The sequence below is a fragment of the Crocuta crocuta genome, unplaced genomic scaffold (assembly GCF_008692635.1).
Source record: "Crocuta crocuta isolate KB4526 unplaced genomic scaffold, BGI_CrCroc_1.0 scaffold170, whole genome shotgun sequence".
Lineage (NCBI taxonomy): Eukaryota > Metazoa > Chordata > Mammalia > Carnivora > Hyaenidae > Crocuta > Crocuta crocuta.
In genome coordinates this window covers 2,786,834-2,814,580 of record NW_027527853.1, presented here as the reverse complement: position 1 = coordinate 2,814,580, position 27,747 = coordinate 2,786,834, and the positions used below count along the sequence as shown (strand labels likewise).

The following is a 27,747-nucleotide window of genomic DNA, read 5'->3' as shown; positions in this document are numbered from 1 at the left end:
CCGCCCGGCCGCCCGGCGCCGCCGCGGGCTTATTGTGGAGACTCGCCCCGCGGCGCTGCCACTTGACTAGGGGCGCCGCCTCCGGTCCCGCGGAGCCGGGCGCGCGGGAGGGGGGCGGGGGCGTGCTGGGCCCTGGCTCAGCCCGCTTCTCCGCTCTGTCCCGCGCCTTTCCCCNGGCGTGTGCAGGGTGTGAGGTGGAGATGGGGGCGGAGGGAGCCGGAGCTGTCACAGGCCCCGGGTCCGCCTGACCGAGCCAAGTAGGGTGTCATGGCCGCGGGGGGCAGCGGCTACACTTCCTCTGCGGGCGGCGGCGGCGGCGGCGGCCGGGGAGTTAATCCTCGACGCTCGGGTCGGTGTGTGTGTATTTGTGTTCGATGTATGCGCGGCGGGGAGGAAGGGGGGTGGGACCGGGTCCGACCGGGAAGCCAGAGCGAGGGTCGCTCTTGTCCCCTCCCGGGGGATGTGCTGGAGCCGCCGCCTCGCCGAGAGCCTCGCCGCACCCCCCCCTCCCCTTCGCGCCCCTGCCTCCCAAGCCTCGGGTGGCTTTTTCCCCACGGGCAGGAGGGAGTGTGGACGGGGACGCCCCGGGAGGGGCCGGGCGGCCGAGCTGCGCCTCTCACACTGTGTGTTTTGTCTGTTTTTCTCTCCCAAGGTCCCGTTTCCCTCTGTGCGGCGGCCGGCGGGACCATAAGGGCTTAACTCATATATTTAACCCCCCTCCAAAAAGTAAGTGGCCCGTGTGGTGTCTCCGCTCCGCCCGCCGCCCCCTAGCCTCAGTCCATCCTTGTGTCTGACTCTCCTGTCCTCCAGCATTGTTATTTCCCCATCTTTGCTTCGGTGCTGCTGCTGTGTGGGGAAATGCTCTCTCGTGCTTCTCCGTCCCCCAGGCCCATTCCTCTGGGAGGCCCAGAATTCCAGCCCCTTCCTCCCCTTCTCCCCCCGTGGGGAATATTCTTGGGAACCAGGTCTTCCACAGCAGAATCTAGGAGATTCTGTCCGTTCGCTTGGGCCCCTCATCCCCTCCTTCCCGACAGGGTTTCGTTGGAAGGAATTATGCAAATCCTGCTTTCTGGTGTCCATTCAGCGGCAATTTCATGCGGTGAGAAGTTCTCTTTGTTGTGCGAGGGGGAGAACAGACACTGATTTAATAGACATATCTGTTGGGGGGAAGGGTGGAGGGGGTGTGGAGAGGCTCAGTTTGGAAGAATTACAGCACTTGGTTAGCCCAGTGTCTTTGTGTTTGAGCTTTCTGGTTTGACAGGAGGGTATGTCCTTTACAATGTCCCATAAGAGATGTTTTCTGTAATAGATTAAAAAGCAAAACTGAAACTTTAAGTAAGTGGAACATAAGGTAACCTTTACCTGGGGAATGTAAGCCCTTCCATTTCTGCGGTGTTTCATTATAAAGATGCATGTGAATATCGTTAAGAATTTAGACTGCAACATCAAAATTAACATAGGTAACAATGAGTTAAGGTATCTGATATCACTTTGGTTGTCCACAGTTTAAAAGTACATCTTAAAACATGCTTGTCTAAGTAATGAAGGCACGAATCAATTTTTTGGTGTAATTTGACTTGTGGATGTATTTTAAAATACCCCTCCTGCCAATGCAAGCCTACCTCTGCCCTCTAGAAAGCCTTTTGGTTATCAGTTATCATCTATTCTACTCTGTCTCTGCTTGTATTTTTTCAAACCCATCATACGTTTGCTAAAATTTTATACCAGAGTAGGCACTTTTTGAATTACTTACTGTAACCATATGAAAGAACTTATGAAAGGCATGTGGCTTTTGAGAAGCGTGAAATTAATGAATTTTTGGAATTGTGAATATAAAATCTTGAAATCATTTTGAGGAATTTTTAGTTCATCTTTTTGTGTCACTTTTTATGTGATTTTTTTTTTCCAGTGGGGCTTTTTAGTTTTTAAGAGATTTTGAAATTGACTATAACCCTGTAGGTTTCTTAAGTTATTGTTACTTTAGATGGCTATGATGAGTTGTTTATCTTATTCTAATTCTGTTTGCTCTGAATCCTTGCCTTCTGCCTCAGGCCCCCCTTTTTATCAGTTAGTTATTGCTAGTGTTTGTGGTTACTTACTGCTGCTTGACAGGATTTTTTTTTTTTCCTTTTAATGACAAAGTCTGATAAATACTTGAATTGAATATCAAATTTTGACTCATGTTTTGAAGGAGGGTTTTAATCTGGTCATCAGTTTCCTTAAAGCATACTTTTAAATCCAAATTTCCACTTTCAGTGTAGTAAAGTTCAGGAGATACTTAAAGTCCAGAGGGCAGAGCAGTAATACATAGTTGATAGTCTCCCAGCTAAAATCAATTGGGTTTCATATTTTCATTTTTATTATATGTAATTGCTTTAAGAGGAGAGTTCTAAGTAAATCAATGTAGTGTTAACTTTCTATACTTGAAAAGGCCAGCAGTGATTCTCAATGCAAAAGGCAACTATTTTGTCACTAGCAACTCTAAATTTCTCCTTTATTTTAATGAGATTGGTTCTGAACAGTTAACCTTCTATGTGATTCTGTTGACTGATTATCTTAGCACTTTAGGGTCATTTGGTTTCTAAATTAATATGTAGCAGTCTTTGGATTAAAAATGAATTCTCATTTATTTCCAAAATCTAATTTTTCTATTTTGGGAGGCTGTTTGGTGGGGTGCAGTGAGATTGTGGAGGTGTTTTGTTTCCATTATTAGGTTTCACTTGTATTGGAATTAGTAGCAGTTTCAGACAGTGATTATGATCAAAATGGATATTTGGTAACCAAGTGATTATTGAGATGTCCTCTGGGACTGTGGCAGTCCATATTCCAGGAAGATTGAGGTTCTCTCTGCTGCTTGGTGTGATGTATTGCTTGGCTGCTCCTCATCCTTGCTGTATTCTCTAAAAGCTCTTTCCGGTGTAGGGAAAGTTTTGTTGATTTCAGCTGAGCTCTAGCTTAAGTCTTTTTAACTGACAAAGAGTCATTTCAGATTGTCCTGATTCCCTCAAATGTGCTTGTAGCTGGAGCAATTCTAGGAATCATCTGAATAATGCCATTTAAAAAAAATTTTTTTTTAGCCTTATGGGGCTACACTGGATGGCCTGTAATTTCTTTCAGAGAATTAAGTATTCATTGTGTGTGGGGACTTGCCACTTCCAAGCACCCACCTAATTCCTTAGCTACTTGTATTACTGCTGTTTTTAGTAATGAAAGGCAGTTAGGTGAGTACTTACTTGATTTAAATTTGTACCTGGCGCTGTGGGTAGACAAAAGTACTGGGTAAGTTATCCTAACCTTCAGGAGCTTTTAGTACTTACAGAAGATCTAGCGTATTCATAATACTACAAAGCAAAATGTACTATTCTGTTGTACAAGCATGTGCTAGGAGTGTTTAGAAGTGAAAGATATCTCTTGAGTTGATATAGGAAGGCTTTATGAAGAAGGTGGCATATTTTTGCTTCATTTTGATGAATATGAAAGAGGCATTCCCTTCATGAGAAACCAGCAAAAATGGCAAAGGATGAAAATGAGTTTAAACTGTTTGTCTATTTAAACTACTGTCCATGATTCACATGTAGGGGATGTATAGGTGATAGGCTTGCAAAGGTAGGTTGTAAGATTTTCTATTTCTACTGCTGGTTAAAAAGTGGGGTCTCTTTGTTAGACACCTCGGAGTTTATAATACATTTCTCTCCTTAACTCAGGGGAGAATGTTTCCTTTATTTGAGGATTCCATTGTGGAACTCAACAATGACATACATTGTGTTTTAAATCACCTTGACAGGGATGATATTGTTATCCAAAACAGTGTCCCTTCTGCGTAAACTCATTTGGAGGCTATACTTTATTTCATCACACAAAACCTATTTTTGGAATTGCCTAAAATCAGTGGTGTGTGTATGCTTTGAATATCCTTACTGTTGAAAAATTTTCATTCTTGGAGGTTGCATTTGGTATTTGGAAACAGTTTAAAACCTTTTTTTGGAGCAAACAAAGGTGTATGCAAAATAATGAGATTGATTTTCTTTCCTGGTTTGCAAACTGGCTGTGAAGCTCAGCAAAGGGGTTTGATTTGTTTTGTTATGTCTCAGAACTACTCCCTTGATTATTTTTATTTTTTTTTAAAATTTTAATGTTTATTTATCCCTGGGGGAGGGGGGTCAGGGGATGCAGAGAATGAGGGGGAGACCCAAAATCCGAAGCAGGCTCCAGGCTGTCAGAACAGAGCCCGATGCAGGGCTCAAACACACTCATGAACCATGAGATCATGACCCAAGCCAAAGTGGTATACTCAACTGATTGGGCCACCCCAGATGCCTCTCTCTTGATTCTTAATTCCTTTATGTCTACACATCTGCTATATGGAATCTGGATATTGGGTGGATGTAAATAAACAAAGCTGTTGTTTTCGTAGTTGCAGGTTAAAATTTTACTATTACTATCCTCCAAATTATCTTCCACTCTTTGTGAATATTTAAAAAATCTTATTACTATTCCTTACAGTTGAACATTGCTCTTGGGATTATTTCCGAGTGAACTATTATTTTATTGATTGTCTCTTGTATGCAGGAAGTATCCCAGTACAGTGGTCCATACCCTGAATTTTTTTTTTCAGTTGACATGTAATTTATGGACCATAAAATTCACCCTTTAAAAGTATACAATTCAATGAATTTAGTTTATTCAGTACATTGTGCAAACATCACTAATTCCAGAACACTTTTCATTACGCAAAAAAGAAACCACATACCCATTAGCAGTCATTTCCCATTCCTCCTTTGCCCCAGCTATTGGCATCCCCCAGTCTACTTACTGTTTCTGTGAATTTGCTGATTCTGGACACTTAATATAAATGTAATCATACAATATGTGGCCTTTTGTGTCTGACTTCTTAGCATGTTTTCAAGATTCATTCATGTTGTAGCAGGTATCAGCACTTACTATTTATGACTAAATAATCTCGCATTGTATGGACAATACTATGTTTATCATTTGTCAGTTGATGGGCATTTGAGTTGTTTCCCCATTTTGCCTATTATGAATTAACGTTGCTGTGAAAATTTGTTTTCACTTTCTGGGGTGTGTACCTAAGAGTGAGATTTCTGGGTCATATGAAAACTTTTAATTTTTTGAGGAACTGTCAAACTGTTTTCCAAAGCAGCTGCAGTATTTTACATTCCCACCAGCAACATAAGAGGATTCCAGTTTCTTCACCCCCTTGCCAACACTTGTTATTGTTTGTCTTTTTGAATATAGTTCTTGTATTGGGTAGGTCTCAAGTGGGATATTGTGGTTTTTATTGGCATTTCCCTAGTGACCATTGATAGTGAGCATTTTTTAAAGCTTCATTTAGAGAGAGACAGAGAGCATGAGTGGGTGGGGTGGGGTGGGGAGAGAGAGAGAGAATCTCAAGCAGGATTTACACTGTCAGAATGGAGCCAGATGCTGGGTCTGAACTCACAAACCATGAGATCATGATCTGAGCTGAACCCAAGAGTTGGACCCTTAACCAAAAGAGCCACTGAGGCACCCTGAGCATTTCTTCACATGCTTGTTGGCCATTAGTATATTTTCTTCGGAGAAATGTATATGCAGATCTCTACCTCATTTTAATTTTTTTTAATATATTTATTTATTTGTAGGGGAGAGAGAGAGAGAGAGAGACAGTGTGAGCAGGGGAGGGACAGAGAGAGGGAGATACAGACTCTGAAATAGGCTCCAGACTCTGAGCTGGCAGTCAGCACAGAGCCCGACGTGGGGCTCAAACCCACGAACCGCGAGATCATGACCTAAGCAAAAGTCGGACGCTTAACCGACTAAGCCACCCAGGCGCCCCTCATTTTAATTTTTTTTAACGTTTTATTTATTTCTGAGAGAGAGGGACAGCGTGAGAAGGGGAGGGTCAGAGAGAGAGGGAGACACAGAATTTGAAACAGGCTCCAGGCTCTGAGCTAGCTGCCAGCACAGAGGCTGACTTGGGGCTCAAACCCATGAACCATGAGATCATGACCTGAGCCCACGTCGGCTGCCCAACTGACTGAGCCACCCAGGTGCCCCTCTACATCATTTTAAAATAGAGAGTTGTTTGTTTTTTTTTTTTGAGATATTAAGAGTATATTCTGGATACTAGACCCACATGGTGTATGATTTGTTAATATTTTTTCTCATTCTTAATTTAAGAATAATTACTGATTGGGGTGCCTGGGTAGCTCAGCTGGTTAAGCATCCGATGGTTGGTTTTGGCTTAGGTCATGATCTCCTGATTTGTCAGTTTGAGCCCCATGTCAGGCTCTGCACTAATAAAGCCTGCTTGGGATTCTCTCACTCCGTCTCTCTCTGTGGCTCCTTGCTTCTCTCTCTCAAAATAACAAACTGAAAAAAAAAAAAACTTAAAAAAAATTACAGATCAGAAGAGAAATTGCAATGTGCCCTGTAAAGGGATTAAAGTGATAGGAGAGAACTAGAATTACCCGGGAAGGCTGCTTTAACATTCTTTTCTATGAATTATTAAAATTGTGTGTGTTTTTAAGTAATCCCTGTAGCCAACATGGGGCTTGAACTCCCGACCCCAATATCAAGAGTCACATGCTCTCCGGACTTAGTCAGCCAGGCAAGCCAAAGTTGTTGGTTATTTTGTGTTACAACACAAATATACTTTGGTATCCTAANGCTTGAATTCACAACCCTGAGATCAAGGCCTGAGCTGAGATCAAGAGTAGGATGCTGAACTGACTAAGCCACCCAAGTGCCCCAAAATTCCTGCCTTTCTATAGTGAGAGTTCATATATCAAGTTCAGATAATGTGGTAAACCACATTATTCAAATCTGTTCTGTACTTGAGTTTTGGATAGTAAAAAAGGTTTGGGTACAGAGGGAAACCTATGTACAGATATTTTGTCTGAATCTATTGTTCCTTAGTTTGAGTAGTGAGATTAATCTATACAGTAGCAGGATTTTTGAAGTTTAGATTGCATTATTTGGTTGCGTTTAATGAAACTCCTATTTGGTTGTATTTATTGCAAGTAACTGTATGATTTTAATTTCTGGTGATAAATACTGTTTTAAAAGACTGCTTTGAATTTTGTGATTAGTGACAGTTTCTCAGATTTTTGAGTTGGTTAGATATGGTATCACAAAGTGTCAGATGTGATGATGTCTTAAAGATGAAATTGAAGGGCATTTGGGTGGCTCAGTCGGTTAAGTGTCTGACTCTTGATTTTGTCCCAGGTTGTAATCTCATGGTTTGTGAGTTTGAGCCCCGCATCTGGCTCTGCACTGACACTATGGAGCCTGCTTGGAATTTTCTCCCTCTCTCTCCCTTCCCTGCTTGTGTGTGTGCAAGCGCACACTCTTTTTCTGTTTGTTTCTGTCTCTCAAATAGACTTAAAAACAAAACAGGTGAAATTGAGAAGCTTAGAAGGTAGGTGGCAGAATTAGTCTGAGAATCCTTTACTTAATGGATTGTGGGGTATGTTAGGAAGGCTGTATGGTTGACACCTTGTATCGATTTTTGTCTTTTTTCCCCCCTTTTGCTCCACATGCTTATCTGTGTTTTGTTAAAGAGAAATAAATATGGATTCTTTGGATTTATCACATAATCAGTTTTCTGAATGTTATAATGCAATCCAAGGAAGTTATGTATAAAGCCAGTTTTTATTGAGTGCCTTTATGATAATGAAGTTCTTATAATCCAGTTTTGTATAATGTGTATTTGAAAAATTAAATAATTTTTTAAAAGTTCATTTATTTTGAGGGACAGAGAGAGTGAGAGTGGGGGAGGGGCAGAGAGAGAGAGAGAGAGAGAGAGAAGAGAAGAGGAGTCCCAAGCAGGCTCCACTCTGACAGTGGAGAGCCTGACATGGGGCTCCATCTCACAAACAGCGAAATCATGACCTGAGCTGAAATCAAGAATCACGCTCAACAGACTGAGACCCCCAGGGGCCCCTGTGTATTTTAAAGAATTTATTTATTTATTTAGAGAGAGAGAGAGAGAGAGCACAGAGTGTGTGCTTGCACTCTCTCTCCAATAAACTAAAAAAAATCGGTCAGTTGGGAAACATTGAGTAACATCTCTTGTTGAAGCAATCAGGGGATTTCCCTTAGCATAAATGCTTCCTCTTACCCACAGAAAAAATTATATGATATTTCAGTTTTTGAAATATTTACCTAGTTTATCAGGTAAAAATAAAACACTGAATTGAACTCTTCCAGAAGCAGACTTTTTCTTTAACTTGCTTCAGTTGCTGTTTGAAGTTACATAGAGGTTTTCTGCCTCTCTTAAATATGGCAACACATCAAGACTTATTTTTGGGTTAGAAGATGTTAACACCAATATTACCTCCATGAGAGCTACTTTTATTGGAAAGTTGTGTGATGAGCATTTTCATTCACATTGGTAATACTAGATAGTCTGTGACTGACTTGGTATCACTGTTAGCTTACCTCTCATAAAATCTGAGGTTTTTTTGTTTTTTTGTTTTTTTTTTTTTAGCATTTATTTATTTTTGAGAGACAGAGACAGAGCCTGAGTGGGGAAGGAGCAGAGAGAGAGGGAGATACAGAATCCAAAATAGGCTCCAGGCTCTGAGCTGTCAGCACAGAGCCCAATGCGGGGCTCGAACCCATGAACCGTGAGATCATGACCTGAGCTGAAGTTGGAGGCTTAACCAACTGCACCACCCAGGCACCCCAAATCTGAATCATTTTATCATTATCAATAAATGGTTATTTTGTATGTTTTTTCTTACTGAGTTTTTTAGACTTTACCAGAGAGTAAAGGCTTGTTCTACCTCTGCTGAACTCTTCATGTAAAAGGGAAGAAAAAGTAATTTTAAAAGTCTATAGGGTGTATCTTGCTTTGTGAAAGAAAATCCCACATGTGAAAATGTGAATTTACCATAATGAAATATATTTTATTTTACAAGAGAATTTACATCTAGTTTATAAGTAGCATGTTCCACTAGTATGTTTAGAAGTATTGGTTTAGGGTCCCCTGTCTGGCTCAGTAGGAGGAACATGTGACTCGATCTCTGGTTGTGAATTTGAGCCCCATACTGGCTGTAGAGACTACTTAAATAATTATTGGTTTTTATACAAATGTCCAAAGTAAGTGTAGAATGTATGTAGAAGACAGAATTATTGAATTTGTTAAACTAAGATGTTGGGTGATCATGTTATCTCTGTTCACATTTTTTTTCACATTTTTGTTATCTCTGTTGTATGGGTATTTGTAGGCTCCTGCCTTACAATCAATGTAGGCATATATTCTAGGTCATTTGTAGGTATTTACCTCTGTATTTCTGTTCTCCTGCTCTTTTTCTTTTCATCGTTTAAATTCATGATTTATCAAAGGTAGAAAGGATGCTAGAATTTGTTTTGTTGTTCAGCCATATTACAGGGAAAAGAATGTTTTAAAAATCTTCCATTTTGGAGAACTTTAAACATACACAAAAGTAGGACAGTGACTAATACTCCAGCTACATCAGTTAATGGCCATTGTTTTATTCCTACTGGATTATTTTGAAGTAAATCCCAGGCATATTTACTATTGAATCTTTCTTGCAACTTTTTTTTTAAATTTATATCCAAGTTCGTTAGCATATAGTACAACAATGATTTCAGGAGTAGTCCTTAATGCCCCTTACCCATTTAGGCCAGCCCCCACTCCAGCAACCCTCTGTTCTCCGTATTTAAGAGTCTCTTATGTTTTGTCCCCCTCTCTGTTTTTATAAAATTTTGCTTCCCTTCCTTTGTGTTCATCTATTTTGTATCTTAAAGACCTCATAGGAGTGAAGTCATTTGCTATTGTCTTTCTCTGACTAATTTCACTTAGCATAATACCCTCTAGTTACATCCACATAGTTGCAAATAGATAATCTTGCAACCTTTTATATAGTATGGTCTCCCTGTTCCCATCTCCTATTCCCAATGTAAATTTAAAGAAATAAGATATCTAAGTATAGGGAAGACTTTGTTCTTTTACTAATGTTTTTTATTTATTAATTTTTAAAATTTTTAACGTTTATTTTAGAGAGAGAGAGACAGCGTGCAAGTGGGGGAGTGGCAGAAAGAGAGGGACACACAGAATCGGAAGCAGGCTCAAGGCTCTGAGCTTGTCAGCACAGAGCACAACACGGGGCTCGAACCCATGAGCAAGATTGCAAGGTCATGACCTGAGCCAAAGTCCAATGCTTAAACGGCTGAGCCACCCAGGTGCTCCTACTAATGGTTTTTAAAAGCTAATGGATACTGAGCTTTTACTGTGCCAAACAAGATCCCTTTGATGTTAGTATCTGTTTTACAGGTGGAGAAACAGAAAGATTAACGGTTTCATTCGTGATCACATAGCTAAAGAGTGGTAGACCCAGGACTGGAATTCAAAAGCCTGTGCTCTTTAATCTTAAACATTCAAGCATATGCCCTTTTAGATTTTCCCATTTGGTTCCACCAGGTTGTCCCCTCTTTCTTTGTTTACAACTACTGATTGCTTACTTGATTTATATTACATTAAAGAATTCAGGTTTCTCTGCCTGTAATCTTACCATAAATGGTAACATGATTACTCTTCCAATTCTTTGTCCTGGAATGCCTTGCCCCTTTCTCTTTATTATTATCTTCCTGTTTGGCTTTTCTCTTTCTTATTGATTTTTTTAGTTTTGTCGGTGGTATTTAGAGCTAAGTAGGTTTCTTGAGCTGAATGTTTCTACTGGCTTAGTTTTTCTTCATATTTGCTAGACTCGGGTTTTCTTCACCATTGGCTGAGATTTGAGCATAGCCTGACAAGAGGAAAGGCAGCAAAGGATATCCAAGTGATACTGATTCTAGGTCTTAAGCTTGATGAGACTTCCATGTGGACTGGCCCAGTTCAAGGCACTTTGAAATTTGTAACAAAAGCCTTATAGTAACTGTGTAGGTGCCTGACCTTTTCTTCTATTCATGTCCTTCCTTGAGACCTCAAGTGTTGTGGGAGGGGCAAACAGGGTAAAGCAGATTGGGGTTAGGATTCTGGATTCCTGGGTTTTAGCCAAATGCCTCCTCAGTTTTAACCTTCTGTGATTTAGATTTGGTGCAGTGGGCAATAAATATTTTTAAATGTGTGCTAGAAAGGGAAGTTGCTGAGTTGTTATAACTACTGAGAAGGAGAAGGAGTGATTTGGCAAATTTTAAAAATTATACACAGTTTAGAGGGCGCCTGGATGGCTCACTCTGAAGAATGCAAACTCTTAATCTCAGATTGTACATTTGAGCCCCATGTCGGGTGGATTACTTAAAATCTTTTTAAAAATACACTGTTTTGGTAATTCAAACATCACTGATCTTAGAGAAAATGCCTCATTAATAGATATAGGAAGATGTTATACCAAAGGAGAAATTCCCATCAAAATAAAATGGGAAGCTCCTTGCCTTCACTAAGAATAAAAAATTAGGGGAATGGAAATGTGTGTCACTATGTCCCTGTGTTGAAATGAGGCATTTTTATTGCATGATTAATGGTATAAATTCTAATCTTGTCTAAGTGTTAGGTAATGTGAATTTTCATTCAGCTCGTAAGTGGACAAAGTTTAATATGTATAAGTGAGCATTGATTAACTTATCTTGATCACAATACGATATTTTAATTATGGATAGACAATAAGTTCATACATCTTTGTGAGTAGTTACTGAAAAAACTTTGAAGCTGGTCATTTTTCTATGAGTGTTTATAGAACTAGTTCATCTTTTAAAAATGATTAGTTAATATATCACCTTTGTTCAGTGGCCAGAATACTAAAATTTTACTTATTATTTACTTATTGGTAAGTTATTTTTGGCAGTACTATTTTTATGATACTATGTTAGCTACTCTATCTAGATTGAGTTCTGTTCTGGAAAGAATAATACATCAGGATAAAAATAATAATATGGGTTAATTTCCAACAGTATTTTAAGAGGTACTAGAATTGTGCTTTATTGACCTTTTAAAAGAAAAGTACATATGATTAAAGTGATAGTTATTTTCCATGTGAGACCTGTACAACTAATTTTTGGGTGTGTTTTATTATATATGGCTTTTTGTATTGGATTTATTAAAATAGGTTTTGGAATTTTGAAATAAATATATACAGAGTCAGAAATCATACACACGTATATACATACACATATTGAAAACAGTTTCAAGACCCATTGCTATGGCTACTAATGTATAATCTTATCTAAAAGATAACATTCCTTTTGGCTCCTTTCTCCTTAGGCAAAGAGTTTCTGTTAATCTTAAATGACATATCCATATCAAAAGATTAGTACATTTTATTGGTGAAAGGGAAGAGTACATTCCTAAATGGGTGAAAGACAGAGAAGAGAAACTAGAATTTTCCACATTAGGTGAGAAGATAGATAGGAGTTATCAAAAGCCAGAAAACTTGGGGCCTAAGTTTTCTAAAAAAACAGTAGGCTACTGTTTGCAGTCCAACCTGAATGAGTTGGTGTTGGCTAAGACTGTTAAACTAAACTACCGGGGCACCTGGGTGGCTCAGTTGGTTAAGTGTCAGGCTTTGGTTCAGGTCAAATCTTGGAATTTGTGAGTTCAAGCCCTATGTTGCACTCTGAGCTGACAGCTCAGAGCCTGGAGCCTGTTTGAGATTCTTTGTCTCCCTGCCACCCTGCTGCCCCCCTGCCCTGCACTCTGTCTCGTTCAAAAATAAACATTTAAAAAAAGACTGTTAAACTGCCAAGACATTTAAATTATCCACAAATTTTGAACTTCTAAGAGCAAGAGAATGTAAATTAATGGAGAAGAGTTATTTTAATGTAGTTTACATTGATAAAATAAACTGACATTGTAACAATGACAAAGGACCAGAAATGTTTATGACCCAGACAGTTTTTACCCTTTTTTTTTCCTTTTCTAAGGATTTAAATTTTACTTTGGAGAAAGTGGAATATTGTTCTTGTTAAATGATTAGTAAATGTTTATGTATTACCCCTCAGATATTAAGAAATTGTTTCTTGGAGCACCTGGGTGGTTCAGTCAGTTAAGCGTCTGACTCTTGATTTTGGTTCAGGTCAAGATCTCACAGTTTGTGGGTTTGAGCGCGAGCCTGCTTGGGGTTCCCTCTCTCCCTCTCTGTCTGTCCCTTGCTCACGTTCTTTCTCAAAATAAATAAACGTTAAAAAAATTGTTTCTTAAAACTGATGCTTAGGTAAATACACCTCTAATAATTATTGTACCTAAGTCAACCAATCCAGATTTTGTCAGTTTAACAAGTAATCCAGATAAAGTCAACTGTTTGAAGAATATGAATATATAGAAAAGGTAAAGAATAAAGGCTGTATTAAGAAACAGGAAGGAAGGATCTATTGTCAAATCATGTTCCTACCAGCTTCTGGTTTTTGTGACTCGAGAACAGAAGTATAAACAGTAATAGTAATGATACTGTGGCTATTATATTTGACTGGAGTATGAAATAAACACACTTCAAAACTTGATACTTAAAGGATGCTTTCTCTCAGATGGCAGAACATACAGGATCTTCAGATGTTTGTTCCAATAATGCAGCCTAGGATTCTGAAGAGAATGTTCTTTTAGGAATGAGTATCTTGCTTTTTAATGATACAGTTTTCATTCATCTTTCTTCCTTTATACAGCTCCATCTTTTCTTTATATTTCTTGTTCTTTCTTTTCATGTGGTAAAATAATTTGATATATGTTTGGAGAAAAGCATCAAATTAAGTAAACTGAATTAACTTTTGAAATAAATGCACACTTGTTCAGATTCCCCTTATCTGAAAGTAGAGGATTCCTATGAAACCTTCTGTAAGCTAAAATGGCGTAGAGCAAAGAAGCAATTAATTACCAATTCTTTTTTAATTTTTATTATTTTTTACTGTTTTATTTACTTCTGAGAAAGAGACAGTATGAGTAAGGGAGGAGGGTCAGAGAGAGAGAGGGAGACACAGAATATGAAACAGGTTCCAGGCTCTGAGCTAGCTGTCAGTACAGAGCCCAACATGGGCCTGAACCCACGAACCATGAGATTACCACCTGAGCCAAAGTCAGACGCTTAACCGACTGAGCCACCTAGGTGCCCCAATTACCAATTATTTATGTAGAAAAAATTTTGCACATTCCCAGACCCAAGAAATAACCTCTCCTAGGTTTTTCTGATACCCTCAGATGCATCTTGTTAATGGATGCAAAAAATAAATTGAAATAAAGCACAGATGCTAACAGACAGTTCAAAGTTACAATGGCTTGATGCTGAGTGTAGTTTAGGGGAAGGAGCTTGGTGCCACTGTAGCTGCTCAGCGTACACACTGCCTCTGTAACAGCTTGCTGCGAAACAAATGCTGACCACTGTTTCACATTTTGCCTTTTTTCATAAAAGTGAGGTGGTGTAATGCAAACTTTTCAAAAAGTGGGAGATAACCTGTATTTTTAGTCTATGGGTGAAGCAGATATCTTCAGAAGCCCATGGAGATAAGATTATTTTATTTATTTATTTATTTATTTATTTATTTAGAGCCAGCCAGCGCACCAGCAGGGGAGGGGAAGAGAGAGAGGGGGGAGAGAGAATCTCAAGTAGGCTCTGCACTGTCAGCACAGAGCCTGATGTGGGGCTTGAACTCACAAACTGCGAGGTCATGACCTGAGGCGTTAATCAAGAGTCAGTCAAGCTTAACCGAGTGGGCCACCAAAGCACCCCCAAACAATTTTATCTTCATATAATACAAATAGTTTTCTCTCTTTTGGCTTTTGTCTAAAGTTAAAACCTTTCTTGAAGTTAACCATTGAGTCTTTTTTTTTTTTTTTAAAACACCAAGGTATATGAAGGACATTTGTACTTCTAGAAACAATATACCAAAATAATTTTAGACATGGATTTGCATGCCTTTCAAATATTAACCATGTGTAGCTAATCCTTTAAAGATTATATCTTAATAGGATGGAAGAAGTTGTTAAATGTTATTTTGTATTGACAAGTTTAATTCCTCTTATCTATTCTTTGCTTGTTTATCACATTCTAAGGCCCGTTCTGGAAAGCACTTGCATATAACAACAAAATGTGGCTTTGGATACAAATTTTCTTCACATTTAGTGAGCTATGGATTGTACAATTGTAAAATTGTATGGAACTAATTTTAGTTCATTGTTATATGAAGTGCTAATAGTAAATACTGTGTAGGATGGTTGTGAGAATTGACTAAGAGGCAGAACTTCGTCTTTGCTTAGTAAATAATACATCACTTGAAAGAAAACTGTTGAAGCTGGTTCACAGAATTTGCGTTTTAGATAAAATCTTAAAATTATAATTTCTTTTAAATATTTTTATAGTAAAAACAATGATTCTTTGGAATTTAATTTGCATTGTGTTTGGTTTATTCAAACTATTATATATTTACAAGTTCTGTGTGATGGTTTGGGTAATGGCAATTTCCACATCATTATCACATTTATTGCTAGATTCTATAGAATAGGGTGGCAAAAATATTCATATGTTGTTTGCATTTTGCCAACTAACAGAACAACTACATACTTTTTCTTAGTAAAAAATAGTTCCATTTAGGCAGTGGTGTGGAGTGGGAAAAAACCCTGGGGCAGGAGCACTAGGTTCTGGTATAAGTATGACTATAGCTGTGTGGTTTTAAGTAAACATACTTAATCTTTCTGCATCTTGGTTTCCTTATCTGTAAAATAAGAAGGTCTTGGAGAGCCATCTAATTATAATGTTTTGAGAAAAATGGTTTTTTTCCATGTTGAATAGACCTATGCATTCCATGACAGAACAGTTGACATGATAGTAGGAAGTATTGTATATAATGAACTAAACTAAATAATGTCCTCAAAGATATTTGCCTTATAAAATGTTCATGAGAATAAAGGCTGTTTATTCATCTTTAAGGACAAAGGATGCATAAGGAATGGGCAATAGCTCCTCAAGGTCATGCCAAAATGTAGAACTGATTTTTCTCACTAAGAATATATAGCTATATACTCATAAGGTGGGAGAAAGACTCATTTAGCTAATGATAATTGTATATGTATATTTTATAAAATGTAAATATTCAGGTTTTTCTTTTAATACAGTTTTCCATAGTGGCTGCACCAGTTTACACTCCCACCAGCAGGAGTTCCCTTTTCTCCACATCCTTGCCAACACTTATTGATTCTAGTCTTGATAATTGCCATTCTGACAGGTGCAAGGTGATAGCTCATTGCAGTTTTGATTTTCATTTCCCTGATGGTTAATGATGTAGGGCATCTTTTCATGTATCTGTTACCTATCTATATATCTTCTTTGGAAAAAATTTTAATTGGGTTGTTTGGCAGTTTTTTGCTTTTGACTTAGGAGCTCTTTATATATTTTGGATATTAGCTTCTTTTCAGATACATCATTTGCGAATATTCTCTCCCTTTCAGTAAGTTGCCTTTTCACTTAGTTGATGGTTTCCTTTGTTGTGCAGAGGTTTTTTAGTTTGATGTAGTCCCAACTCGTTTGTTTTTGCTTTTGTCGCTTTTGCTTTTGATGTCAGATTTAAAAAAAAAAAAATCACTGCCGAGATTGATGTCAAGGAGCTTATTGCCCTTGTTTTCTTCTAGGAGTTTTTATGGTTTCAGATCTTATGCTCAAATCCTTAATCTATTTTAAGTTAATTAAAAAAATTTTTTGGTGTTTATTTTTGAGAGAGAGACAAACAGCGACAGTGACAGCACACAAGTGGGGGAGGGGTAGAGACAGAATCCAAAGCAGACTCCAGGCTCTAAGCTGTCAGCACAGAGCCTAATGCAGGGCTCAAATCCACAAACTGCGAGATCATTGATCTGACCTGCAGTCGGATGCTTAACCACCTGAGCCACCTGGGTGCCCCATGTTGAATTAATTTTTGTGTATGGTGTAGAATTGTGGTCAAGTTTCATTTTTTGCATGTGGTTGTCCAGTTTTTCTTTCTTTTTTTTTTTTCCATGTTTATTTTGAGAGCGAGAGAGAGCACAGGAGCTGGGGAGGGGCAGAGAGAGAGAGCAAGGGAGAGAGAGAATCCCAAGCAGGCCCAGTACTATTAGCACAGAGCCCAAAATAGGACTCGATCTCACAAACCATGAGATCATGACACAAGCCAAGATCAAGAGTCAGATGCTTAACCCACTGAGCCACTCAGGCGCCCCAGTTGTCCAGTTTTTCTAACATTATTTACCAAAGAGATTGTCCTTTTTTGATTGTATATTCTCGGCTCTTTTGTCATAATTTAATTGATCATATATACATGGTTTTCTTCCTGGGCTCTCTATTCTGTTCCACTGATCTGTCTGTTTTTATGCAAATACAATACTGTTTTAATCTCTAATAATTTTTGTAGTGTAGTTTGAAATCAAGGAACGTGATGTCTCTAGCTGTGTTCTTCTTTCTTAAGATTCCTTTGGCTATTCAGGATCTTTTATAGTTCCAAACGGATTTTAGGATTGTTCTGTTTGTGAAAAATGCCATTGGAATTTTGATAAGAATTGCATTGGATGTGTATATTGATTTGGGTAGTGTGGACATTTTAACAATACTAATTTTCCCCAAATAGGAGCATGGAATATCTTTCTTTTTATTTATGTTTTCTTCAGTTTCTTTCATTAATGTTTTCAGTATACAGAGATATCATCTTGGTTCAGTTTATTCCTAGGTATTTTATTCTTTTTGGTGCAGTTGGAAAGGAGATTGTTTTCTTCATTTCTATTTTGTAATTCATTATTAGCATATCATCATTAGTGTGTACAATTACAACAAATTTTTGTTTATTTGTATTCTGAAACCTTACTGAATTCATTTATTCTAACAGCGCTTTGATGGATTCTTCAGGGTTTTCTATATATAATATGTCACCTGCAAATAGGGACAGTTTTATTTCTCCTTTCCAATTTGAATGCCCTTTATTTCTTTTTTCTTATTTAATTGCTCTGTCTAGGATTTCTAATACTGTCTTAAATAAAATTAGTAAGAGTGGGTGGGCATCCTTGTCAATTCCTGATCTTAGAGAAAAAGCTTTCAGTGTTTCACCATTGAGTATGAAATTAGTTGGTGGCTTGTCGTATATGGATTTTATTATGGTGAGGCATGTTCCCTTTATACCTGCTTAATTGTGAGTTTTTATTATAAATGGATGTTGAATTTTGTCAAATGCTTTCTCTGCAACTTTGGAGATGATCATATGATTTTTATCCATTTTGCTACTGTGGTGTGTCACATTAATTTGTGGATTTTGAGCCATCTTTGCAAACCTAGAATAAGTCCCACTTGATCATGGTATATGATTCTTTTAATGTATTGTTGAATTTAGTTTGCTAATATTTTGTTGAGGATTTTTGCATCTCTGTTCATCAGGGATATTGACCTCTAGTCTTTTCTTGTGGTATCCTTGTCTGGTTTTGGTTATTACAGTAATGCTGGCCTCCTAAAATAAGTTTGGAAGAGTTCCCTTCTCCTCTATCTTTTGGAGGAGTTTGAGAAGGGTTGGTGTTCATTCTTTTTTTTGCATGTTAGAATTCACCAGTGAAGCTCCATGGTCCTGGACTTTGTTCATTGGGAGGTTATTGATTACTGATTCATTTCTGTTTACTAGTAATCAGTCTATTCAGATTTAATTCCTCATAATTCACTTTTGATATGTTGTATGTTTATAGACTTTTATCCATTTCTTGTAGGTCATCCAGTTTGTTGGAGTATAATTATTTGTAGTAATCTAATGATCCTTTGTATTTCTGTGGTGTCAGTTATAATGTCTTTTTCATCTTTTTCCAATTTCATTTGAGTTCTCTCTTTTTCTCAATGAATCTAGCTAAAAGTTTGTCAATTTTCTTTATTTTTTCGAAGAACTAGCTCTTTGTTTCATTAATTTTTTTTTTCATTGAAATAGTCTTTATTTCTGCTCTACTCTTTGTCAATTCTACTCTTCTACTAACTTTGGACTGTGTTCTTATCTGGCTCCTTGTGTGTACAGTAAGTTGTTTATTTGAGACTTTTGTTTCTTGAGGTAGGCTTTTGTTGCTATCAGCTTCCCTCTTAGATCTAAATTTCTTTTACTTCATCCCATAAATTTTGGTTTCTTACATTTTCATTTTCTTTGTTTCAGGGTATTTTTTTAAGTTTCTCTTTTGATTTCTTTGACCTATTCATTGTTCAGTATCATGTTGTTTAATCTCCACATAATTTGTGAATTTTCCAGTTTTCCTTGTGTATTTCTAGTGTCCTACGATGTGGTTGGAAAAGATATATGATATGATTTCAATCCTCTTAAATTAAGAATTGCTTTGTGGTCTTTCTTGGGAAATTATCTGTCACATGATCTATTTTGGATCAATATGCATTCGAAAAGAATGTGTATTTTGTTATTTTCGGATGGCATATTCTCTGAATATCTGTTAAGTCCATTTGGTCTAATGTTTCCTTCTTGGTTTTGTATGGATGATCTGTCCACTGATATAGGTGGGTTATTAAAGTTCCCTATTATTGTATTGCTGTTTATTTCTCTCCTTAGGTCTATTAGTATTGGCTTAATATATTTAGGTTGAGTATTTACAAATGTTTTATCTTCCTTTTGGATTGACTCAATTACCATTGTGTAACATCCTTTGTTATCACGGTCTTTGTTTCAAAGTGTTTTGACTGATGTAAGTATAGCTGCTCTACTTTTAGTTTCCATTTGCATCTATTCATTTTCAGTGTGTGTGTGTGTGTGTGTGTGTCAAGTGAGTCTCACACAGAGTATAGATGGCTTTTTTTTTTTTTTTTTTTGGTAATCCATTCAGCTACACTTTGTCTTTTGATTGGAGAATTTATTCCATTTGCATTTAAAGCAATTATCAATAGGTATGTGCTTAGTGCCATTTTTAAAATCCTTTTCAACTATTTTTCTAGTTCCTTTCTGTTCCTTTTTTCTCTTGCTCTCTTGTGGTTTCATGTCTTTTAGTGATATGATTATATTACTTTCTCTTTATATTTTGTGTATTATAAGTTTTTGCTTTGTGGCTACCATGAGGCTTACATGTAACAATCTTTTAAATTGTTAACTTAAATTTTATTTCATTTTAAACCTCAATATTCTTTCTTCTCTCCAACATTTTGTTTCTGATGTCACATCTTAAATCATTTACTCTTGTTTATCCCTTAAATATTTATTGTGATCATAGTTGTTTTTACTGATTTTGTCTTTTAACCTTCATATTAGCTTTAAAAGTGATTAATTTTTTAAAATTTAATTTTAAATTGAAAATTTTAAAAATTAAAAAAAATTTTTTAACATTTATTTTTGAGAGAGAGAGAGAGACAGAGACAGAGGGTGAGCAGGGGAGGGGCAGAGGGAGAGGGAGACATAGAATCTGAAGCAGGCTCCAGGTTCTGAGCAGTCAGCACAGAGCCTGACACAAGGCTCAGACTGCAAGACTGTGACTTGAGCTGAAGTCAGACGCTTAACCGACTAAGCCACCCAGGTCCCCCCCCCCACCATTACCTTTATTATATATTTACTTTTTTTTTAGTGAAACTTACCCTTTTCTTGTTACTCATTAGTACCCTTCTCAGTTTAAAGAATTCTTTAAATTTTAAATTCTTAAAGAATTCTTTAAATTCTGCCTTTAGCTGTTCTTGTAAGACCTGTTGAATGGTGATGGACTCCTTTAACTTTGGCTTGTCTGAAAAACTCTTAATTTCTCCTTCCCTTCTGAATGATAACTTTGCTGGGTAGAGTATTCTTGGTTTGGAGGTTTTTTTTCATCACTTTGAATATATCATGCCACTTACTTCTGGCTTGCAAAGTTTCTGCTGAAAAGTCTTCTGGGTATATTCCCTTGTACATAACAAGGTTTTCTCTTACTGCTTTTAATAGTTTCTCTTTTTTGTCTTTAACTTTTGACATCTTAAAATGTCTTGATGTCTCTTGTTTGGAACTCTCTGGGCTTCCTGGCTCTGGATGTTTATTTCCTTCCACAGGTTAGGGAAGTTTACAGCCATAATTTCTGCAGTTCTGCCCCTTTCTTCTGGGAGCTCTGTGTTATGAACGTTAGTTCGTTTGATTTTGTCTAAGTCCCTTGTGCTGTTTGCTTTTAGTTTTTTTTTTCTTTTTGTTGCTCCAGTTGGTGAGTTCCACTGCTTTGTCTTCAGATTGACCTGTCCATTCCTCTGCTTCATCTAGTTTGTTGTTGAATCCTTCTAGTGTATTTTTCAGTTCAATTATTTGTATTCTTCAACTCAGTAACTTCTACTTGGTACTTTCTTTTTTTTTAATTAAAGAATTTTTTTAATGTTTTTTATTTATTTCTGAGAGAGAGACAGTGTGAGCAGTGGAGGAGTCAGAGAGAGAGAGGGAGACACAGAATCTGAAACAGGATCCAGGCTCTGCGCTGGCAGTCAGCACAGAGCCCGATGTGGGGCTCCACCCCACGAACCGTGAGATCATGACTTGAGCCCAAGTCGGCCACCCAGCTGACTGAGCCACCCAGGCGCCCCTACTTGGTACTTTCTTATATTTTCTGTCTCTTTGTTGAAGTTTTCACTGTGTCCATCCGTTCTTTTCCCCAGTTCAGTGAGCATTTTTAGGACCATTTAAAATCTTTATCAGGTCTTTATCAGGTAAATTATTTATCTCTGTTTATTTCTGAGGTTTTGTGTTGTTCCTTTGTATGGAACATATTCCTGTGTGTCTTCATTTTGCTCGACTATGCACCATTGGTTTTTATACGTTATCTGAAGCAATCACATCTTCTAGTCTTGAAGTAGCTTCATGTAGGAGATGAATGCTGTTGTTCAACCCTCCTCACCTCTTGGTTATTTCCCAAAACTTTGTGTGCATCCAGGCAGCTTGTCATATTTTTCTTCTATTTCCAGTGGTTTCACAGAAAGCTTGGATAGTAAATTTGTAATGATAATAGGAATACATTTTATTTAGTTAATATTACCAAGTTATCTCCTTACATCATGAAAATGTAGAAATTATTCTTTTCATGGACCTACCACCATAAGATGATGTTTCAGTTGTTTATTGCCACAGTCATGCTGCATATCAAATAACCCCAAAACCTTAGTGACATAACTGGAAGCATTTATTGAGTTCAGTTGATCTGAGCTAGGCTTCCTCATATAGTCAGCTGTGAGTTGGTTAGGCAGCTCTGTTGGACTGGTTAGGTTGGACTGGTTCCATGTCTGGGGATGAGCTGACTGATGTAGGTTGGTGTAAGCCAGGATGACTATGGTGACTAGACTCTGTTCCCTTGTTCTCAACCTTTAGCAAAATACTTTAGGACTGTTATGGCAGGGCAGAAGTCCACAACTGTACAAAGCAAGGAGAAATAAGGAAGCACTTTTTAAGCCTCAGCTTGTGTAATGTCTACTAATACCTCGTTGGCTAAAGCAAATTACATAGATGAACCCAAAGTCATGGTGGGGAAGGTATTATAAAGTTACATGGTAAAAGGACTATATATATGGAGGGATAAAGAATCACAGGCCATTTGCAATCTAGTTTAGAAAACATCAATTTTCACTTTTTCTTATGAATATTTGTGGCAGTAGGGTATTTGTCAAGCATACAGAATATGCCTAATGACTATTTTTCTTACTTAATATGTACAGTCAACCTGCAAAGAGTGTGGTATTCTTTTTTTTTCTTTTTTCTTTTTCAGTACTGTGAAGAAACAATTACAATGATTAATTATTAAATAATTCACAAATGGGATGGAGCTCGTGGTTTGAATTTGGGATTGGCTTCAGAGTCTGCATGCTTACACATGGTTATAATCATATAAATTATGTTTTTAATTCTCTCCCCCTTCCCCCCCCCCAAGTTTTTTCTCCTTTATCTTTGGGAAGGACTGTATTTCTGGTTTCCTGTCTTCTGTGCAACAATCTTGCTTTTGTTCTTTTAGAATCTTTCCCCTTTTTTGGTATTGGCATCTTGATTTTCCTTTAGGGCATTACTTTTCCTAACTTTCTTGAGTTCCATATGGTTTGGATGAGCCTTGTTTACTCATGTGACTGATGCCTGCCCATTGGTCACAGTGAGTGAGTGGTTCAGGGATCATCTTTGAGACTGGCTAGTGGTGTTCTTGGGAAAGAGATCTCTTTTCTGTGGGGTAGCTAATAGAAGCCTATAGAAGCAAGAAACACCTTCCATGAGGGGAGAGCCTGCCTGCGAGTGAAGCACAGTGTGCCCTTATTTGAGACAAACAGTGATGCATGGAGGGAGAAATACTGCTGTGCACTTGGATCCAACTGCATGAAGAGAACTCTAAAAAGCCTACTTGATCCAATAATTATCCTTTTTTGCTACAGCCCTTTAGGTTGGGTTTTTATCAGAAGTCCTAACACTGTATTTAAGTCTGGAATGATTATATCCCTGGAAGGGGGACAGAACATGAATAGCTAAATAGAAGTAAACAGTGTAAAAAGAAATTCTCTGACTTCATGGAAATGGAGAGGGAGGATGAAAGGAACATAGTAGGGTACAGCATGGGAGATGATCTACTGAAATTTAGTAAGTTGAGAAAATGGACTCAAAACTGCAAGGCATTTTCTTCTTTCATTCTTTCTTAGTGAATTTTTTAATCACCTTCTTGAGTACCAAGTATGATATTAATATATAGTGACCAATTGAGTTTGTTTATCTTATATATTCTTGGTTATTTCTATTTCACAAGATATTTAAAACAGTGTTAAAATCATTGGTTATGATATCAGGTCAACCCACAAACATGATTTAAGTAAGTTGAAGAGTTTAAGTAGTGTATTCTTGAAATAAAAATATTAGATATCCATTCCCAACATTTTCTTGTTACCTAAAAATGTTGACATCTTGTATTTTAATGTGCCATTATCCATCTGTATTTTATGTCTGTTATCATATATAATTTAATTCTTTTAATAATCTTACCAGGTGGGTATTATTTTAATTTTATAGATAGAGGAGCACCTGTGTGAATTGATGCTGCTACAGATTGATGGTGTTCAGCCTCACCCGTACCCTCATTCAACACTGAAATTTGTGTGTGTGTGTGTGTGTGTGTGTGTGTGTGTGTGTGTGTGTATGTATGTATTCTTGTTCAGTTCCTGCAGTTTACCATAGTGGCTCTCTTTTAGCCTGTGTTGACTCATGCTTTCTTCTCTGCTGATCTTGTCACTTACAGAACAGTGAAAGTTGAGGTCATCAAAAATGAACACGTCCAACAGTCTCTTCATCTCAAGGACTACTTGGAAAACTTGAAAAATATGTACCTAGTGTTTTTTTTTTTTTAAGTTTTTTAAATGTTTTATTTATTTCTGAGAGAGAGAGAGAGCATGAGCAGGGGAGGGCATGAGAGAGAGGGAGACACAAAATCTGAAATAGGCTCCAGGCTCTGAGCTACCTGTCAGCACAGAGCCCAACACGGGGCTTGAACCCACAAACTGTGAGATCATGACCTGAGCCAAAGTCGGACGCTTAACCAACTGAGCCACCCAGGCGCATTACTCACTTAATGAAAGCCATTGACCTATATGGCAAAAATTGAAAATTTGGGGTCCTACTCCAGGTATGCTGATTCCAAATCTCAGGGATGGCATGGGAATCTGTATTTCTAGCATCTGTCTCAAGTGACTCTTGGGCACGCTGAAGTTTGTAATTCCCATATAGAATAAGGTTACTTTAATTTTTTAAAATTATTTATTTTGAGAGAGAGAGAACAAAAATGAGTGGGGTAGGGGCAGAGAGAGAGGGAGAGAGAATTCCAGGAAGGCTCTGCGCTGTCTGCACAGAGTCTGATACAGGGCTTGAACTCATTAACCGTGAGATTCATGACCTGAGCCAAGATCAAGAGTTGACACTTAGCCAACTGAGCCACCCAGGAGCCCCTAGAATACTTTAACCAGCATGTAAGACCCTTCAAGATCTCTGATCCTAGCCTACTATTTTAGACTCAACTCTACATCCTGCCCAGTCTCCACCCTCATCCCTCAGGTCTTCTTACCACAAAATACAAGTTACTCATCGTGTGCAGTGTGCAAGCATTATTATACTCCTCCTTCCCTTTCTTCCTTCAGTTGTACCTCATCTAGATTGAGAGTGACAGGAATTCAGTGACATGTCCTGTTTTTTTTTATTTTTTGAGTAGTTGGCAGAGTGACTGACACACAATGGATGCTCAATAAAGAGTTGTGGAAAGGTAGAGAGCAGTACTTGATACACTACAAACTAAACAAGTGACTGAGTAAGAGTTTTATTTAAGTGACTTGAAGTTATTTAAGGAAAAACAAAATTAGTATGAGAAAGAGGGATTGTAGGTATTTTGGACACAATATGTGGTACCCTTAATGGCTTTAACACAGTGATTTTTAAAGGAGAGTGTGTGGGAGAAGTTGCCCTTTTGTGAACCACTGTATTATGTGAGATATCAAGAATTAGTTTTCTATGTCTCTGAAATTGTGTGTAGACACTGGTGAAACCTGGCCCTTAACAGGTGAAACATGCTTTTTAATTTTGTCTGTCTCACTTCGAAATGTAATTTTTTCCTCTTTTTGTTAAGAATGTGTAGTATCACACACATTCAGGAAATTTTCAAGAGCTAAATGAGTAAGAGCTAGGAATTTTCAACAGATAAGTAAAAGTTGGAGGTGGGCAGCAGGTGAAGTAAGAGTGATTAGATTACATGTGAGTAGAAGCTGATGGTGTTTCTAGTAGTCTGGGGCCATATATTAACATACTGTGTGTGTCACACAGTTTCCTTGACATATAAACAAATGAACCATGAACAAGGATAACTATATTAAAGGGCAAGACTGTCATGAATTTTCTTACAGTGGTGATGTGGAGAGAAAGGTATTTCAGTATGACTTGGTTATCACTTGTTGATCTAGGGCTGTCATTGCTTTAGGGATGGTAGTGATGTGGAATAGCATTGGAGAGGAGAGAAGATTTTATTACTGCGTTGTTTTTAGATATTGGTACTTAAGTTTTTATAATTCTGGGAGTTTTTAGTATTTTTCATGTTTTGCTGTAAGGAGCTTGCAGATCTAAACTTTAACAAGCATGAATGAATTGGTAACTTTTAGATTTTTTTAATAAAGTGGGGGAGGGGCTGGGGGGGTGGAGACAGAGGATCTGAAGCGGGCTTTGCACTGACAGCAGAGAGCTGGACATGGAGCTCCAACTCCCAAACTGCGAGATCATGAACTGTGTGGAAGTCAGACACTTAAGCGACTGAGCCACTCAGGCACCCCTATCAGGACTGTTTTTATTGCAGGTTCAGAAAACGAGTTCAAATTAAGTCAGAAAGGTCATTTTGCAGTTTTATGAGCTGGGAAGATGACAGGGTAAATAAAGCTACTGCTAGGATCTGACATAACTGGATCCAGAAGTTTGATTGATGTCATCAGGAATGTTTCCTTATCTGCCTAAGTGTTCTTTTTCAGTTTTGGTTTCCTCCTTCAGGTAGAATGGTAAAGATGATCAGTAGCAGCTCTTGACTTAATGTAGTTCTTTTTTTTTTTTTTAACATTTATTTATTTTTGAAAGAGCACGGGGAGGGGGAGGGGCAGAGAGGGAGAGAGAGAGAGAGGGAGGGAAGGAGACATAGAATCCGAAGCAAGGCCCAGGCTCAGAGCTGTTTGCATAGAGCTCAGTGCAGGGCTTGAACCCATGAGCCGTGAGATCGTGGCTTGAGCTGAAGTCAGATACTTAACCAACTGAGCCACCCAGGTGCCCCTGGAACAATGAGATTTTTTTTTTTAATGTTTGTTTATTTTTGAGAGAAAGAGAGACACAGAGCGTGAGCAGGGTAGGGGCTGAGAGGGAGGGAGACACAGAATCTGAAATAGGCTCCAGACACTGGGCTGTTGCACAGAGCCTGATGTGGGGCTCAAAGTCATGAACCACCAGATGGCCTGAGCCGAAGTCAGACGCTCAACCAACTGAGCCACCCAGGCATGCCTAGACTTTCAAGATTCTTTTTTTTTTTTTAATTAAAAATATTTTTTATGTCTTTATTTTTTTAAAGCCATCTTTTTATTTTATTTATTTTTTAAAATTATTTTAATGTCTGTTTATTTTTAAGAGAGAGACAGAGTGCAAGTGGGGGAGGGGCAGAGAGAGAGAGGGAGACACAGAATCCAAAGCAGGCTCCAGGCTCTGAGCTATCAGCACAGAGCCCAACGCGGGGCTCGAACCTACAAGCTGTGAGATCATGACTTGAGTCAAAGTTGGAGGCTTAACCGACTGAGCCACCCAGGTGCCCCTATGTCTTTATTTTATTTTGAGAGACAGGCCGAGAGTGAGTGGGGAGGAGCAGAGAGAGAGGAAGACAGAATTTGAAGCAGGTTCCAGGCTCTGAGCTGTCAGCACAGAGCCTGACAAAAGGCTTGAACCCACGGACTGTGAGATTATGACCTGAGCTGAAGTCGGACGCTTAACCGACTGAGCCACCCATGCGCCCCTAGACTTTCAAGATTCTTAAAGTCCATACGTGTTTCTCTGTATAGCACCAGCTAAATTGGTGGATTGGAGGCCAAGCTTGGGTCATGCGGCCTTCTCTGTACCAGTAACTATAAGGCTGGAGGAGTGTGATTCTCTGACCTGACTGAGAACAGTTGCCTGTTTTTGGAGCGAGGCTTAAGATTAGTCCTCTCTTAAGGATTGAAGGAGGAGCAGATTGACTCTTCTAAAGAAAATTGGATGCCCTTATCTAAGAAAGGGAAGTGTGTGCTGGTTGGGCAAAATGTATAAATATTCCATATATGAATCTAGATCTACTTTTGAAGTAATTGATTT

At 38.1% G+C, this 27,747-nt stretch overlaps 1 protein-coding gene across 5 annotated transcripts in view; it reads left to right on the top strand.

Moving 5' to 3' along the window:
- The first annotated feature begins 290 nt into the window (after positions 1–290).
- Positions 291–27,747, top strand: part of LCOR (ligand dependent nuclear receptor corepressor) — a 131,006-nt gene continuing 103,549 nt past the window's right edge. For 2 of the 5 annotated variants that reach the window (XM_077779273.1, XM_077779254.1), the window contains exons 1-2: positions 291–353; positions 653–726. The gene's annotated coding sequence lies outside the window, so the exon portion shown is untranslated. The remainder of the gene's footprint in view (positions 354–652; positions 727–27,747) is intronic. The other 3 variants (XM_077779290.1, XM_077779281.1, XM_077779263.1) reach the window with 2 other exon arrangements.